This window comes from Cupressus sempervirens, chromosome 5, assembly GCF_028749045.1.
Source record: "Cupressus sempervirens isolate cs-2001-9-10 chromosome 5, ASM2874904v1, whole genome shotgun sequence".
Lineage (NCBI taxonomy): Eukaryota > Viridiplantae > Streptophyta > Pinopsida > Cupressales > Cupressaceae > Cupressus > Cupressus sempervirens.
The window spans coordinates 1,007,032,695-1,007,048,723 of record NC_143122.1 but is presented as its reverse complement, the minus strand read 5'-3'; positions in this window follow the sequence as shown (position 1 = coordinate 1,007,048,723).

Genomic DNA, 16,029 nt, shown 5'->3' with positions numbered 1-16,029 from the left:
CAAAATGTCATATCATCACCAGTTAGTGTATGCTAAGCTTACTCGAGCATTGAAGATAGTTTTCTGTATCTACCGAGCATTCTAGAGTTTGCCTAGTTTAGAGGATAGTATCTACCAAGTTCACTTGGACATCAAAGAAAAGGCTTGCAAAAGTTGAGTGTTAACTGAGCTCACTTAGTTAATGAAGGAAATGTTGGATGGAACTAGTGTTAACCGAGCTCACTCTGTTACCAAAGGAACTTTGCAAATATGTAGTGTTGATTGAGTTCACTTGGTTAACATAGGAAAATCATTTCTAAGTTAGTTTTTACTGAGCAGGGTCAACTGAGAAAGGATTTTTTTGTTTTGGTATATTAAGTTCAAATTGATTAATTTGTTGGTTCTAGCCAACTGAGGAGATGAATATTAATTATTCTAAGTTGTATTCTAGTCAACTTGACAATATGAAAGATATAAATATAAGGTTAAGTTGAGAATTGAAAAGTATGAATGCATCGCAAATAATTGAAGATTTAATGATGCTAAGAGGAAGCAAATTAGAAGGATAAGAAAAATATCCTTGTGAAGCTGAAAAGATAGATTTGATCAAGAAGGATAAGATATACAAGCTAGAATTGAGATCCGTAATTAGTAATTTAGTTGCATCCAAAATCATGTCATCTCATTGTTACTCTCTAGCCATTGTAGCAATGATCTAAATATCTTAACAAAGTTGGCTTAACATATATTTGTAAATCCTCTAACAAGATGGCATTTCTATTGAATTATCCAAAGACCTCTAACAAGGGCACTCCTAATAGGGCGTTTAAATCCTCTAATAGGGTCACACCTAATAGTATGTTTTGTAACCTTTAATAGGGTTGGCTCCTAACATGGCTCACTTCAGAAGAGTAAAAATTAGTAACTTGTTGCAATTGGTGGTTTTTCCCAAATTGGGTTTCCACATTTAATCTTGGTGTCAAATGTGTTCATGCTATTTTTATTATGTGTTTGCACCTAAGTTAAAATAATAGTAATCATAGAAAATATCTTAGGATTTGCATGTTAAATATTTTTAGTGTTTATTGAGTTACAACATTTTCTATGTGTTTGTCGAGCTTTAGTAGAGTTCAATTTTTAGAGGTTATTTTGTATTGACATCTATGGGATTTGGAATTTATTTTTGTGGTTACTGATTCACCCCTCCCCTCTCAGTTACTCATCTTATATTTACAACAATTGATATCAAAGCTTTTGGTGCTTGCAAAGAAGGTTTCAAGGACCCAAGCTAAAGATCATGATGTCTTACAGAAGAGAGATTCCTAAGTTAAATTGAGACATTTTCATAGGATGGCAAGGACTTAAGAGGTTACATCTAGCAACTATCAGTGATTCAAGCTATAAGTATCTTGATACTAAATACAAAAATCCTATTGGAACATTCTAAGTTGAAGATATTGTTGAAAAGAAATATTGTAATATCATGATGTTTGACATTGCATCTGCTCTTAATTATGATGAAATTGATGAAGTCAAAGATTGTACTACAACTTATGATATGTGGATTAAATTGAAAGATATTTATGGAGGAGATGATAATATAAGAAGAGCTAAATCAGAAAGTCTCAAAGGACAATTTGATCAGATGAAAATGAGAGAAGATGAAAAGATTGCAAAATATGTGGAAAGAATCAAAGCAAGTGTGAGTGTAATCAAAGCATCTAGAGGAGACATTGAGGACAAAATAGTTGTGAGCAAGGTACTCAAAACCATTCTTCTTATCTATGCAATTAGAGTTTCTTCTATTCAAGAGATGAGATGTGATCCAAATAGAAATATAATTTTGGATGCTCTAGTTGGAAGATTGACAACTCTTGAGTTGGATAACTATGTTCCTAGTTCCAAAGGTATTGAGTCTACATTTGAAGCTAAACTCGCACTCAAGAAAAAGAGTAAGAAATTGAAGGTAAATCAATCATGAAGTGAAGAAGAAGAAGAAAGTTTGGACTATGATCTTTAAGTTGTTGAAGCCTTGTGAAGAAATATTCCAAAGGTAAGATTCCTCTAATATTCTTTTCTTGTAAAGAAATTGGTCACATTGCTACAAGGCACCCAAATAGAGAAAATACAGATGAAAAGAAAAGAAAAAACTACAAAGGCAAGAAAGAATTCAAAAACTACAAGGACAAAGGTAAAAAATCTTTTTTTATAGCTAAAGATTCTAATAACAGTGAGGATGAAATGGTATATATTGTTGTAAAAGATGAATCTGATGATGAAGGAGATAAGATGACACTTATCTCTCATGTTAGAAAAAGTGATACATGGATTATTGATAGTGGTTTCTCACATCATATGACCAGAGACAAAAGAAAATTTGAGTACATGGAATATTATGATGGTGGTAGTGTGAGGTTTGGAAACAATGAACCTTGTTGCATAAAAGGAAAATGATGTATCTCATTGACCGATGAACTTATATGTGATAATTTTTATTGGATTGAGGGACTAAAGCATAATCTATTGAGTGTGGAATAGTTGAATAACATTGGATTCAAGGTAGAATTTATGAATGAGAAGGCCAAACAACTTGATGGAAAAGGAAATCTAGTTGGATTTGGCAAACAAATAAAAGGTAACATATTCTATCTAGATCTCAGTGAAAGTTCATGTTTTATTGCTCAAGTAGAAGAAAGCTGGTTATGACACAAAAGATTATGTCATGTAAATTTTGATAATCTAGTTAAATGAGCAAAAAAAAAAGAGTAAGAGGTATTCCTAGCTTGAGGAAACCTGATATGGGTCTATGCAAAAACTGTCAAATTGGTAAGATGGGAAAGACTAGTTTCAAAAGCAAGAACTATCATTCTGAATAAGTCTTAGAGCTTGTGCAAACATATTTATGTGGACCTATTGAATAGAGAGTTACAATGGAGATAAAATTTTCATTGTTTTTGTTGATGAATATTCTAGAAGACTGTAATGTATCTAAAAGAAAAATTAGAAGCTTTTAAAAAATTCAAGTGGTATCTAGAAAGAGTAGAAAAAGAAACTAGAAAGAAGTTAATTTTTTTGAGATCAGACAGAGCTGGTGAATTTATTTCCAATGAATTCAATGAATTATGCATTGAAAAAGGAATTAAAAGACAAGTATTAGCCCTTGGTACACCTTTGCAAAATGGTATAGTTAAAAGAAGGAATAGATCCATCATGGATTGTGCAAGTACACTAATGATAGAAAAGAATGTTGTAATCAAATATTGGAAGAAATCAGTCAACACTACAATACATAATTTGAATAGAGTACAATTGAAGAAAGACTCAAATCAAACTCCTTATGAACTATGGTATGGCTACAAACCTAATGTAAGTTACTTGAAAGTATTTGGCAACAAATGTTATATCTTAAAAGAATCTAGAAAAGGTAAATATGATATTAAAGGTGATGATGGCATATTCTTAGGATACTCTTGCAAAAGTAAAGCTTACAAATTTTTGAATTTGTCTACTCATAAAATAATAGAAATTACACATGTGAGAATTGATGAGTTTGCATGAAAGAGTGAAGAAGAAAGTAAAAAGGAGCCTAAGGATTATAGAAGATTTGTTTACTATGAATTTGATATCCTACCAAATTTGTCTGGTAGACAAGAAGCTTCATCTTTGGAGTCTCCAAAATCTCCAATAGCTATCGAGTTGTAGACAATGCAACCTAAGTCATCATCTAAAGGACCTGAGTCACAATTAGAGGCTACCGAGCTATTACTAGAGCACCCAAGTCTGATGGACTTGAGTCACAAATAGTGGGAATTGAGCTTAATACTAGATTTCATTAAGAAATTAGTAAAAAAAACTCCAAATCCAAGGAACTTATGCTAGCAAGATATGTTAGAAGGCATCATGCACCTAACCAGATCATTGGAGACAAATCAGATGGAACAAAGACAAGAAACAAATTGAAAGGTACATGCTTACTTGTTGAACTTGAACCTAGAAATGTTAAAGATGCTTTGGATAATGAAAGTTGGATTGAAGCAATGAATGAGGAAATAGAACAAATGGAGAATAAGACCTGGACTCTTATTCCTAGACCCAAGGATAAAAATGTAATTGGAACAAAGTGGGTATTCAGAAATAAGCTAGATGAAGTTGGAATTTTTTTTAGAAAAAAAGAAAGGTTAGTATGTAAAGGCTATTCTCAAGAAGAAGGTATTCATTATGGTGAAAATTTTTCTCATGTTGCAAGATTAGAAGGTGTTAGAACTTTACTAGCTTATGCAACTCACAGATGATTTAAAGTTATAAAATGGATGTAAAATCTACATTCTTCAATAAAATTGTTGATGAGGTAGTCTACATTGGACAACCTAAAGGTTTTGTAGATCCTAGCAAAAGAGACATTGTTTACAAATTACATAAGGCATTATATGGTCTCAAGAAAGCTCCCATATTTTGGTATGAAAGACTTCATAACTACTTGGTACAAATTAGTTTTTAAAGAAAAAATGATAATAGCAGTTTGTCTATCAAAGAAGGACCAGACAAAAAGATTGTGTTGGTAGAAATATTCATTAATGATACTTTATTCATAGGAAATGATGACTTATGCAAGGCATTTTCAGAAGAAATGAGTAAAGAATTTGAAATGCCTATGTTTGGAGAGATAAAATTCTTTGTTGGATTACAAATCTAGTAGAAGAAAGATGGTATCTACATTACTCAATCTAAATATATCAAAGAAATATTAAATAAATTTAGAATGAAAGATTCAAGACTAGTTGGAACCCCTATGTCTTCTGGGCATAAACTTTCCAAAAATGATGATTCCAAAGAGGTAGATCAAACTACATACAGATCAATGAATGAAAAATTGTAGTATGTAGTGCACAGAAGGCCTAATATTGCATCAATAGTTAGTATGGTGGCAAGATTCTCAACAAATCCCAAAGAAAATCACATGATGGCAATCAAAAAAATCATGAGATATCTGAAAGGTACTAAAAAATATGGTTTGAGTTTCAAAATAGGATTTAATTTGGATTTAAAAGTATTCAATTTGGATTTAAAAGTATTCACAGATGTTGATTGGGCAGGAAGTATTGATGACAGAAAAAGCACCAGTGGTGGAGCATTCTTTCTTGGTAAAAGACTAGCATCTTGGACAAGCAAGAAAAGAAAAAGTATCTCTCAGTCCACAACAGAGGAAAAATATGTGGTAGCAATCATTAATTGTTCTAATATTGTTTGGTTCAAACAACTATTGGCAGGTATGAAGATAGAGATATATGATCTAGTAGTTATATACTGTGATAACACCAATGCAATCAATATACCAAAGAATCCAGTGATGCATACCAAAACAAAACACATTGCTATAAAATATCATTTCTTAAGAGAACTGGTACAAGATAAAGAAGTAAGATTGTACTATGTGAATACAAAAGAACAAATTGTAGACATATTCACCAAGCCATTACCTAAGGATGCATTTCTATATCTAAGAGGTAAGCTAGGGGTCATTCCCCCATCTAAAGCTCACTAAATAAAGTTTAGTGATGCATCAACCAGAGCATGTTGAAGATCAATCAGTTGGTGTAATATTGACAAGGGCATATTTCAAATGAATCATTACTTGAGGTACATTGATATTCATTGATTAATGTCTTTGGTAGAGATGTCAAAGAGGGAGAAGTTTTATGTCATATCTCATAGAAATTTTGTAAAGAAATGTACAAAGGGAGAATGAGCTTGGTCTGATATCAAAGGTCAAAGAAGTTGTAGTAGATAGAATTTTTTTAACAAAGGAAGAAACTAAAGGCAGAAAGAGTTCACATTGATAGAGGGAGTTCTCATGGATGAGAATTGGAATAAAACTAAGGATAATTCCTTACTTTATTCTTGCTCAAAAAATTTCATTACATTATGACATGTTGTCTTGCCATCAATGCCAAAGAGGGAGATTGTTGGAATAATTGATTAATTGTGTCTTGTCTTTGATGTTACACAAAATGTCATATCATCACCAATCAGTATATGTTGAGCTTACTCAAGCATTGAAGATAGTTTTCTATGTCTATCAAGCATTCTAGAGTTTCCCTAGTTCTAAAGACAATATCTACTGAGTTCACCCGGGCATCAAAGAAAAGGCTTGCAGAAGTTGAGTGTTAACCAAGCTCACTTGGTTAATGAAGGAAATGTTGGATGGAACCAATGTTAACCGAGCTCACTTGGTTACCAAAGGAACTTTGTGAATATGCAGTATTGATTGAGTTCACTTGGTCAATGCAAGAAAATCATTTCTAAGTTAGTTTCTATTGAGTAGGGTCAACTGACAAAGGATTTCCTTATTTTGGCATATAAAGTTCAAATTGATTTCTCTATTGGTTTTAGTTTACTGAGGATATGAATATTAATTATTCTAAGTTGTATTCTAGCCAATTTAACAATATGAAAGATATAAGTATAAGTTCAAGTTGGGAATTAAAATGTATGAATGCATGGAAGATAATTAAAGATTTAATGATGCTAAGAGGAAGAAAATCAAAAGGATAAGCATAATATCCTTGTGAAGCTAAAAAGATACATTTAATCAAGAAGGATCAAGTATACAATCCAAAGTTGAGATCTATAATTAGTAATTCAGTTGCATCCAAAATCAAGTCATCTCATTGTTATACTCTAACCATTGTAGCAATAATTTAAATCTCTTAATAGAGTTGGCTTAGTAGCTATTTGTAAATCCTCTAACAAGGTGGCATTTCTATTGAATTGTCCAAAAACCTCTAACAATTCCACTCCTAATAGGGTGATTAAATCTTCTAATAGGGTCACACTTAATAGTTTGTTTTGTAACTTTTAATAGGGTTGGCTCCTAATAGGGATCACTTTAGAAGAGTGAAAATAAGTTTCTAGTTGCAATTGGTGGTTTTTCCCAAATTGGGTTTCCACGTTAAATCTTGGTGTCAAATGTGTTCATGCTATTTTTCTTATGTGTTTGCACCTAAGTTAAAATAATAGTAATCATATAAAATAATTAAGATTTTCATGTTAAGTATTTGCCAAGAATTTTTAGTGTTTATTGAATTACAACATTTTTTGTGTGTTTGTAGAGCTTCAACATAGTTTTGTTTTTAGAGGTTATTTTGTACTAACATATAAGGGATCTGGGATTTAGTTTTGTGGTAACTGATTCACCCCTCCCCTCTCAGTTACTTCTCTTATATTTTCAATAGACCTAACAATCTTACTTACACTTAATTGAGTATATCACCAGAAGTGGTCAATTGTAAGCCTAAAAAACACAACTTTATTACTATAGTAGTGAAGCATTGTGGGTGTCATCCCCACCCTAGTTTTACCTTCTACTTGGAAGGTTTCTAGATTTTCATATTTTTTGTCAAAGTTTTATGGATTACTCTTATTTCTTTATGTTCCATGCATGCAAGTAGATTATATAATTTAATAAAGTGGGATTAAGAGAAAGAAGTCTCAAGTGGTTCCCGATTTACCACCCCCCCCCCCCTCACTTGGTTATCATTACATTTCCAATAATATATGATGATAGAAAATATAGAAATGATGCTCTTTCACTTAGATGAAAGGTAAAGCTAAGAAGCTCACAACCAAAATGTTTTCACACATTGGAAGAAATATGATACACTAGGCTTAAGGATGTTCAAGTGTTGAATGGATGAATTGATTTCCTTTAGTATGAGAGGTTGATTGAATAAGGCTATTCACAAAGTGAAGAATGAAATATGTATATAAATAATGTGATAGATGTATATGTAGATAGATTATAAATTGTAAGCCTAATTTTTTGTATTGGATATTGAATCCCAAAACAAACACTAACATGTGATCCATACTTTATTTGGAATGCTAGGAATGAGCTGACTTGACTTGCTTGAGACACTTGGAAGCACTTGAGATCTAATGTATTATGATAAAAAAATTGCCTCCTAAAACTCTCTATTAGATCCACCTATTGCTTTTTCCACAACTATGCCACCTATCACCTTCACACAAATACCAACAAAGATATTGAAGAAGAGGGGTTTTCCCTATTTAAACCCTTATTTAACTATGCAATTATATAAACTCATTCCTTCAACGTGAACTCAAAAATTAAATATGAACTTGATAGATAATTTAACTATTTTTATGGTATAATGAATGCTTTAACCATGGAGAGAGACATTTAACAAATATTTTTACATATAACAAGTTAAATAAAATTTACACTCATATCTAATTAAATTATCATAACATTTTATTTATAAAAAATAATAATTTTAATAGTTATTAATATAAGATAATTAAAAAATATATCTAAAATATATTAAAGATATCACTTTTGAAGAATTTCTTTTAGTTAAAAAGTATTTTATTATTTATTAATTTATTTAATAAAGAGTATAGTTATTTATTATTATTATTTTGATTGGTAAAAGGAAAATGCCCTATATGTATTATTATTCAAATTGTATTTTACATTTCCCCTTTCAAATTGTAGGCACTAGGGAAGAAATGGGGAAGAAAACCCCCAGTCATGTCCAAGGCATTTTATGTCATGTATTCATGTTGATACATTTTCCTTTTGTAACAAAGGTGTTTGAGAGGGCACACCCCCCTTACATTTGAATACAATACTATCTTCTTCACATTGTTTCTCCTCTTGCTTAATTTGAAAAAGCATTATACAAGTGTCTCACTTTTAGAGGTCTTAGGAAGGAATGCCTTCCTTTAACAATTAATTAACAAAAAATTCCTTACATTCATTTATAACTAATTTTTAATCTTTCTCAAAAATCTATTATTAATTAATGTCCCTATCTGATATGTTATATCTCCATCCTTTTTTATAATGTTTTTCTAAGCCTTCCTCACTTTTGAGTTCTTGCATCTTGATGCACACTTCCATCTCACTAATAAAGTTAGTCTTTGAAATATAAATATAGAACACATTGATGAATATCATGGAATTATAAATCTAGATGTGAGATTCTTATTAGTACATCTTTTGATTAATATAACTTTGTATTATGATTAAATGCTATAACATTTAGAAAATCTTCCATTAATCTAAATCCTTCTTTAGTTAATTATTCTTCGGTAGTTTTAGGTCTAGTATTGAAGTTAGTCCTTACTTTTTGTCATTTATAGTAAACTCATCAACATCAATTTTTTGGAAAAAGAATCATATTAAAAGTTAAGCTGATTCATCAAACATTGGCTTCTTAGAATGAAATATCTTATTCATAGTCTAATTACATAAGAGAATTAAGTAACAAATCCTAATGAAAGGTTAGTGGTCAAGCCAATCCATTGAAAAAGATAGTGAAAGCTATTCTTCTAGATTATTAAAGGTTATTGTGGTCCGTCTTCCTCAATAGCTTCCTCAACCGTAGAACTAGGTAATTCCACCAAACTTGTGTCCAAAATTAAATTACTTTCCCAAGTATCTATTTTATCTTCAGTCATATGTATTTTCATCCAATTAATAACATTTAGTTTTTGAATATGAAAAAACACTATTAGGAAATTTAGATTCCTTTTCACAATTGGAAGCCATTTAATGAGTCTATTTGGATCGAAGGACAATAATGGGATAAAGAAAAATAAGTTGTTTATTGTGTAAAGGATTATTGTAATGACAAGGCCAACATATGTATGTTTTTTTATAGATATTGGCCATCACTTTCTTGAGGTTCCTCAAATAATCATATTTAAACAACCTCTTCAATAGTCTAAGAATTCCTATTTTATCTATATCAACCGAGCAACACATTGCCATAAACAACAAAGTGGTAACATTCTGAACTCTATACCAATCAAATTTGGTGATAAATTCCTTACTAAGAATCCTACAGATTACTCTTGTAATCAGATGATGTGTGTTGAGAAGAACTGAGTGCAAGTGTTTCTCGGATATAGGCTCATTGAAATTGACTTGTAGTGGAGGTTCTGTCAATTTAATAATATTATGAATTTTGCAATTGTACTATTTTCCTTAAGGCTTTTCAACTTATATACTTTGTTAATAGAAGAAGGTAGAAATCCAACCAAGCATTTTGATTTCAATAATCAACTAGAAAAATATCAAAACCTTCTAAAAATAATTAATAAATTGAGCAAAATATTGAGACCCAATAAGGAAAAAATGAAAGAATTCTCATCTATAATATAAGAGGACACCAACAAGACCAATCGAGAGGAGAAAATGACTTGATGGGAAACATATAATCAAATTAAAGTGGGAATAAAACCTACTCTGATTAGTCTTAGAAATTTACACTTTTTTTGGTATTATGGTCCTTATTTGGTGGTATCTCCTCTGTAAGTTTAGGTTTTAAGGCTCTTCCTTTGCTTGCACTTTCCTAGCATTCTAATTGATATTTGCATTCTCAGTTTTATTCGATTATTTATTTGGTGTTGATTTGATCCTCATATTCTTCTCTTTTTGACATTAAGATCTGCATTTCTTTTGACCACAAATCTTCAATCTCATAATTTTGTAATTTGTAAATGAATGATTTTTTTAACACTGTGGGCTTTCATATTGAATGGAGTTAGCAAAATGATTGTGATAAGATGTTGGTTAACTAGTTTAGACTTTTCATAAGTTGAATCTCTTTTATTAAGCCAAATCTTGTTATTTGCATCAATTTGGTATGTTAGAATAACTTAGTTTATCAATGTTTGTTAATTGTGCTAAAATTTTCTTAGTTCTGTCCTTCTTATAATAAAATCTATTAAATGTAGTGTCCTCCCATTTATCTTAACTGATCCATTTATTGAATATTTCTATCTACCAATGATTTTTCTAATATTCAAAGTCTTAATAAGCTTCTCAATTGTTTCACCTTTTGTAAGAGAAACAAGGTAGGAGGAATCCAAGCACTTGCATAATATATTGAGAGAAGATAGGCCTTCACTTATCTAATAATAAAGAAATCAAAAAACCACATAGTCTTATCATATGAATGTTATTCCATAGAAATAAATTGATTCAATATAAATCATCAAACCAAGATTTAATTTATTCTAATCATTCATTTTACATTATTTACACAAAAGATCCTTAAGTATCAAGAAAATGCCCCAAAAATTATATTCGCTATCCTGAAGCTACTACCCAAATTAGAATAGATAAAGCCCTAAACATATATAGGAAACTATAAAACACTGATATGCAAAATGTTAAAAAGACTATACTAATCACCTAGGAGATATACTCCATACCACATCCTTCTAATAACCAACCCTAGAACATAAAGGAAATATATACAACCCCTTCATTTGTATATGTGACAAAACCATTTAATAAAATGATAGAGAAAAATGATTGTACTTTTGATTACTAGGAATATAAAATATGAAATTAAGAGTCTGATTCATTAGAGGCAAATTCTTCCATGTGCTTGAAGACTAGAATGACACTCTACATCTTTGTCATTACCTATATTTCCTTGGCTCGATGCATACTCAAAATCCCCTTTCCTCTTGCTTGATTTTTTTATATTCGACATAATAAATGTTAACTTGTTAAATCACTATAATCTGCACTTGAATGTGGATGATGTCCAAACAACCAAAGATAATCAAGGAACCAATTTTGGTTAATATCCCTCACAATGCCCTACCAACACATGATGAATTGAATGCTAATGTTCATCTGAAGAAAAATATTTCAAATGAGAATAGTCCATGATATGTAGAATGGGCTTGCGATTGAATTTTGTGAAAAGAAGACTTTCCAAGGGGTAATCCATATATAGTTTAGGGTAAGGAATTTCAAGTCTTCTATTAGGGTCAGTGCAAGAAGTTGGGTCTCACTTTTGGCCAAAAAGTGGAAGTGCTTTTCCTATTTTTGAAATATTTTGTCAATTGATGCCAAAATTTGAGCCATTTAGAGATTAAATATAAAAAAACTTCAGAAATAAAAATTGTAGTGCCTGGAATCTTCTTTTTGAATATGTAATTTATTTCTGTACCCATATGATAGATTTTTTTTTGGTATGGATCTTTAAAAACCACTTTTTCAAAATGCTTGTTTTAGGACCATACCATGCTCGTGTATAGACACCATAATTTGACACAAATGAATGAATTTTTGCAAATCCTTTTAAATGGAGTTACCTGATACACCAAAGATTGATGAGAATATTTTTCTTAAATTTTTTAATGAATATATTTTTTAAATTAATTTTTAATTGGCTATAAAAGAAAATTTTAAAACCTCTCGTGTACGGACACCATAATTTGATCAAAATTTCACTTTTTTCAATTTTTTTTAACTTCAAAAGAATTTAATGTAGATTGATGACATATAAATTAATTTAAGCAAAAATATATAATAAAAAAGTTATTAAAGTTTTAGTGAACATTGCTATTTTACATTTAGGTACCACCTTTGATTAAAAAATAATAATAAAATAGTAAATAAAATCATAACTCTATAAAATTTATATTTTTGAAATCAGGACAGTGAGAGCTCTAATGGGTTTTTGTTTCGTAAAAAAAATTGATCGGGAAGACCCTTTAAAAATTATGGCAAGGCATGAATTTGTCAGTTCAATGCCTTAGCCAAATCTTGAGAGGCCAAGGCATAGGCTTGGTCTCACCAAGCCTGTCCCAAACCAAAATCCGAGGCAGGAAAAAAAAATCTCGCCTCATGTTGTAAGAAACGGGCACTTGTTATTTGAATTTCAAAAAATGGGTACTTGTTTTGAAAAGCTAAAAGCGACATGTAAAATCTGCCGAAAACTTAAAAAATTGAATTTTTAAGAAACGGGTACCTATTTTTTACTTTTAAAAAATGGGTACCCGATTTTTAAAAAATGGTTTCTTAAAAATTTAAATTTTTAATTTTTTTAGAAATGGGTACCCGTTTTTTGAAAATAAAAAACGGGTACCCGATTTTTAAAAATAACGGGTGCCCATTTTTTAAATTTAGGGTCGGGCACCCGAGCCAAAAATGGGTGCCTATTTTTTAAAATTGGGTACCTGTTTCTAAGAGGTCTCATTTTTGCGAATTTGACTTCCGCGGAATTGTGACCCAACTTTGTGTATTCACCCATTAGGGACCATTTGATTGCAAGAGTTGCCAAATTTAACATTCATCTATGTTGGAATAAGCTCTCTTCTAGTATTTGCACATTCTTAAAATAAGCCTTGGAATATCATTTGGACCTGTTTGGTTGAACTAGAAGAGGAGTTAGAAGATGCATATTCTATGTTTGGTTACAACAATTGAAATAAGAATTGTAATAAGTTTTTTTAAAATTTTAATAATTTAATTTAATATATAGTTTGGTAATATTTTAATTGAACAAGATTTTTAATTTTTAAAAACCAACTTTTTTATTAATTTTTTTAAAGCCAAATTATTTTAAGTAGCTTGTAATTTATTTTTTAAATTGACTTTATCAGTGAAAGGTATACCACAACCTTTGAAATTCAAAGGATATAATATATTGCAAGTTATAATTTTAATTCTAAATTAAGTCAAATTATTTTACAATCATATTCAATATTGTTTATAGCTACTTAAATACTAAGTGTTATTTTTAAATATTTATGTTTATTATTTAAAACACTCAAAAGTTAATATTTTAATTATAAATATTTGATAATATTTCTAAAAATTCAAATGTTAGATATAAGTATAAGATAAAAACTAAAATCATTTTATTTTTAAATAATTTAAAGAAAATAGAAAATACAAATAAGTCAAGGTTGTTAATATGATATTTGAATGATCTTTGAATATAGTTCTAATTATAAGACTAAACACAAGATTTATTTGTAAAGATAATTTTATGAAAGTTTATACAAGGTATCAAATATGATATTAGTCTTTTTTGTCATTTAAAAAATCACATATTAAACTTTAAATAATTTTGACCTAATCTATATCTTATAATGAACAAAGGAAATAGTTGATGAATGGAGGAAATAGTCCAAAAATACATTTCAGTAGAAAAATATAATCAAGCGGAAAAGTATGAACCTGACAACCCATCAAGTTGGGTTTATTAAAAGGTGGAATAAGAATAAGATATTCTTATTCCACCTTTTTAAAGGAATACCACTATACTCATTTTGGGGTCAAATTAGGATAGATGAATTCTAATTCTAATTTTGTATTTTGTAAACAAACTTCAAATTGGCAAATGTGGGTCTTTAGATTTTCCTATCCTTGCCCAAATTTTACAACCAAACAGGGTCTTAATGTTGAAAACTACATGATACAAACCCCCTAGTCAAGTTTCATCAAAGAGATTAGTGCATAATCTAATGATTTCCCAATGGGTGAGCCTACACTTTGGCCAAGCAAGAAATGAAATAACATATCACATAACCATTCATCCTCCATGTAAATGCATGGTTAAAAGGATTTTCACCTAGGGCCCTAATGAAAACTAGCCTTAAAATATCATCAGTATCTCTTAGAATACGATTTCATCTTTTAGGTTTGATGGATCCCCAAAAAGCCATAGTTCTATCTTTATATTCATGATAAAAAACCACAAATGATTCCATAACAAAAATTAGAGGGAGAAGAAAACAAAGTGCAAGCAAGAAGCTAATGAAGAACAAGGCTAAAATAGATTTCCCAATTTTTTTAGAATAGGCTAGAAGCTTTGAGAAGAATTGAGTTCTAGAGTGAAGGAAATATAATGAAAAAATGAAGCACTATATTTAACTAAATAATCAAATAATCAACCTAACGGATAAACAAGTAAAGGTTATAGATGGCCAAGAAAAAAAGCTCACTACTAGTAATCATTGTATAATAATGCATGTTAAAGATTAGGAGTAGATAAAGTCCAATAACTGGTCTTAAATTCTAGTGCTAAGTCTTTGTATATCTGAATAAAAAATTTCTATAGTTTCTAGGATAAGCAAGCTTTTATAAATCATATTATAATCATCACAAAGCTATAAAAATAAGGAGACTAAGGGAAATTGAGTGAAAGAGGGAGCTAAGAAAACTAAAGAAGACCTAAGTAATACTACGTTAGGGAGTTTTTATAACATTTTTTTTGTTTTTATAATTGTTGAAGTTGATGAAAGATCAACTCCATTGCTCCCAAGAATCACTTACATGCAAACACCTGTCACAGAAAGAGAAGCAAAAAGCTATGGAGGCAAGAATTGCTAGATACATAGATGAGACATTCTTGATGAGAAAAAAGAGAGATTGCTATTATCAAAAGTTAATGAATAAAATTACAAAGAGATCAATCCTTATAAAAGGATATCAAAACCCTAACAGGGTAAAACCTAGGTTGCATAATAATAATAAAAAATTATTATATGCCTAAAGTTTAGCTTAAGTAAACTAGAGATAATAAGTGACTTAATAATTAAATCAAAATTATTTAATTAATAAGTCAATATCTTATTACTCTAATAATTTTTATAACATTTTTTTGTTTTAAATTATTTTATTATATTTTCATAGATATTTTGAAGGATTTGATAAGAAAAAATTAAAAAATCCCATAAAACACCTGCATGCATGAACCTTCCATAGAGAAGCAAAGACAAGAGAAGGAAAGGGTTTGGCTCTAAAAATATGAAAAGATTATATTATAAGACAAAAAGAACAAGTAAAAAATACAATGGATCAATCCTCATAGAAGGAGATCGTAAAACCTAAAAGTGAAATCCTAAGAGGTAAATGATATTTAATAAATAATATTTAATTATTAAATGCCATGTACAAATTTAAGTAAAATATTAATAAGGTAGTAAAGGTAATTTAATAAATATAATTACATTAATCCTTTACTCTAACACCCCCCTTAAGATGATAAACAATGTAGCTACAAAAAATGTATCAAAAAGTAAGGAAACTACAATGCTACAAGCATAAATGAGCCCTGATAACATGGCCCGATGAGGTACCCAACATAACCAAATCTTTGAAAAATGGAGAAATAGGGAAAACTACATAGGGAAAACCCACTCCAAAAAGAGATAGAAGAATGATAAAACAAAAAGAAGGAAGGAAAGTATCATCACTAAGACCTATTGATC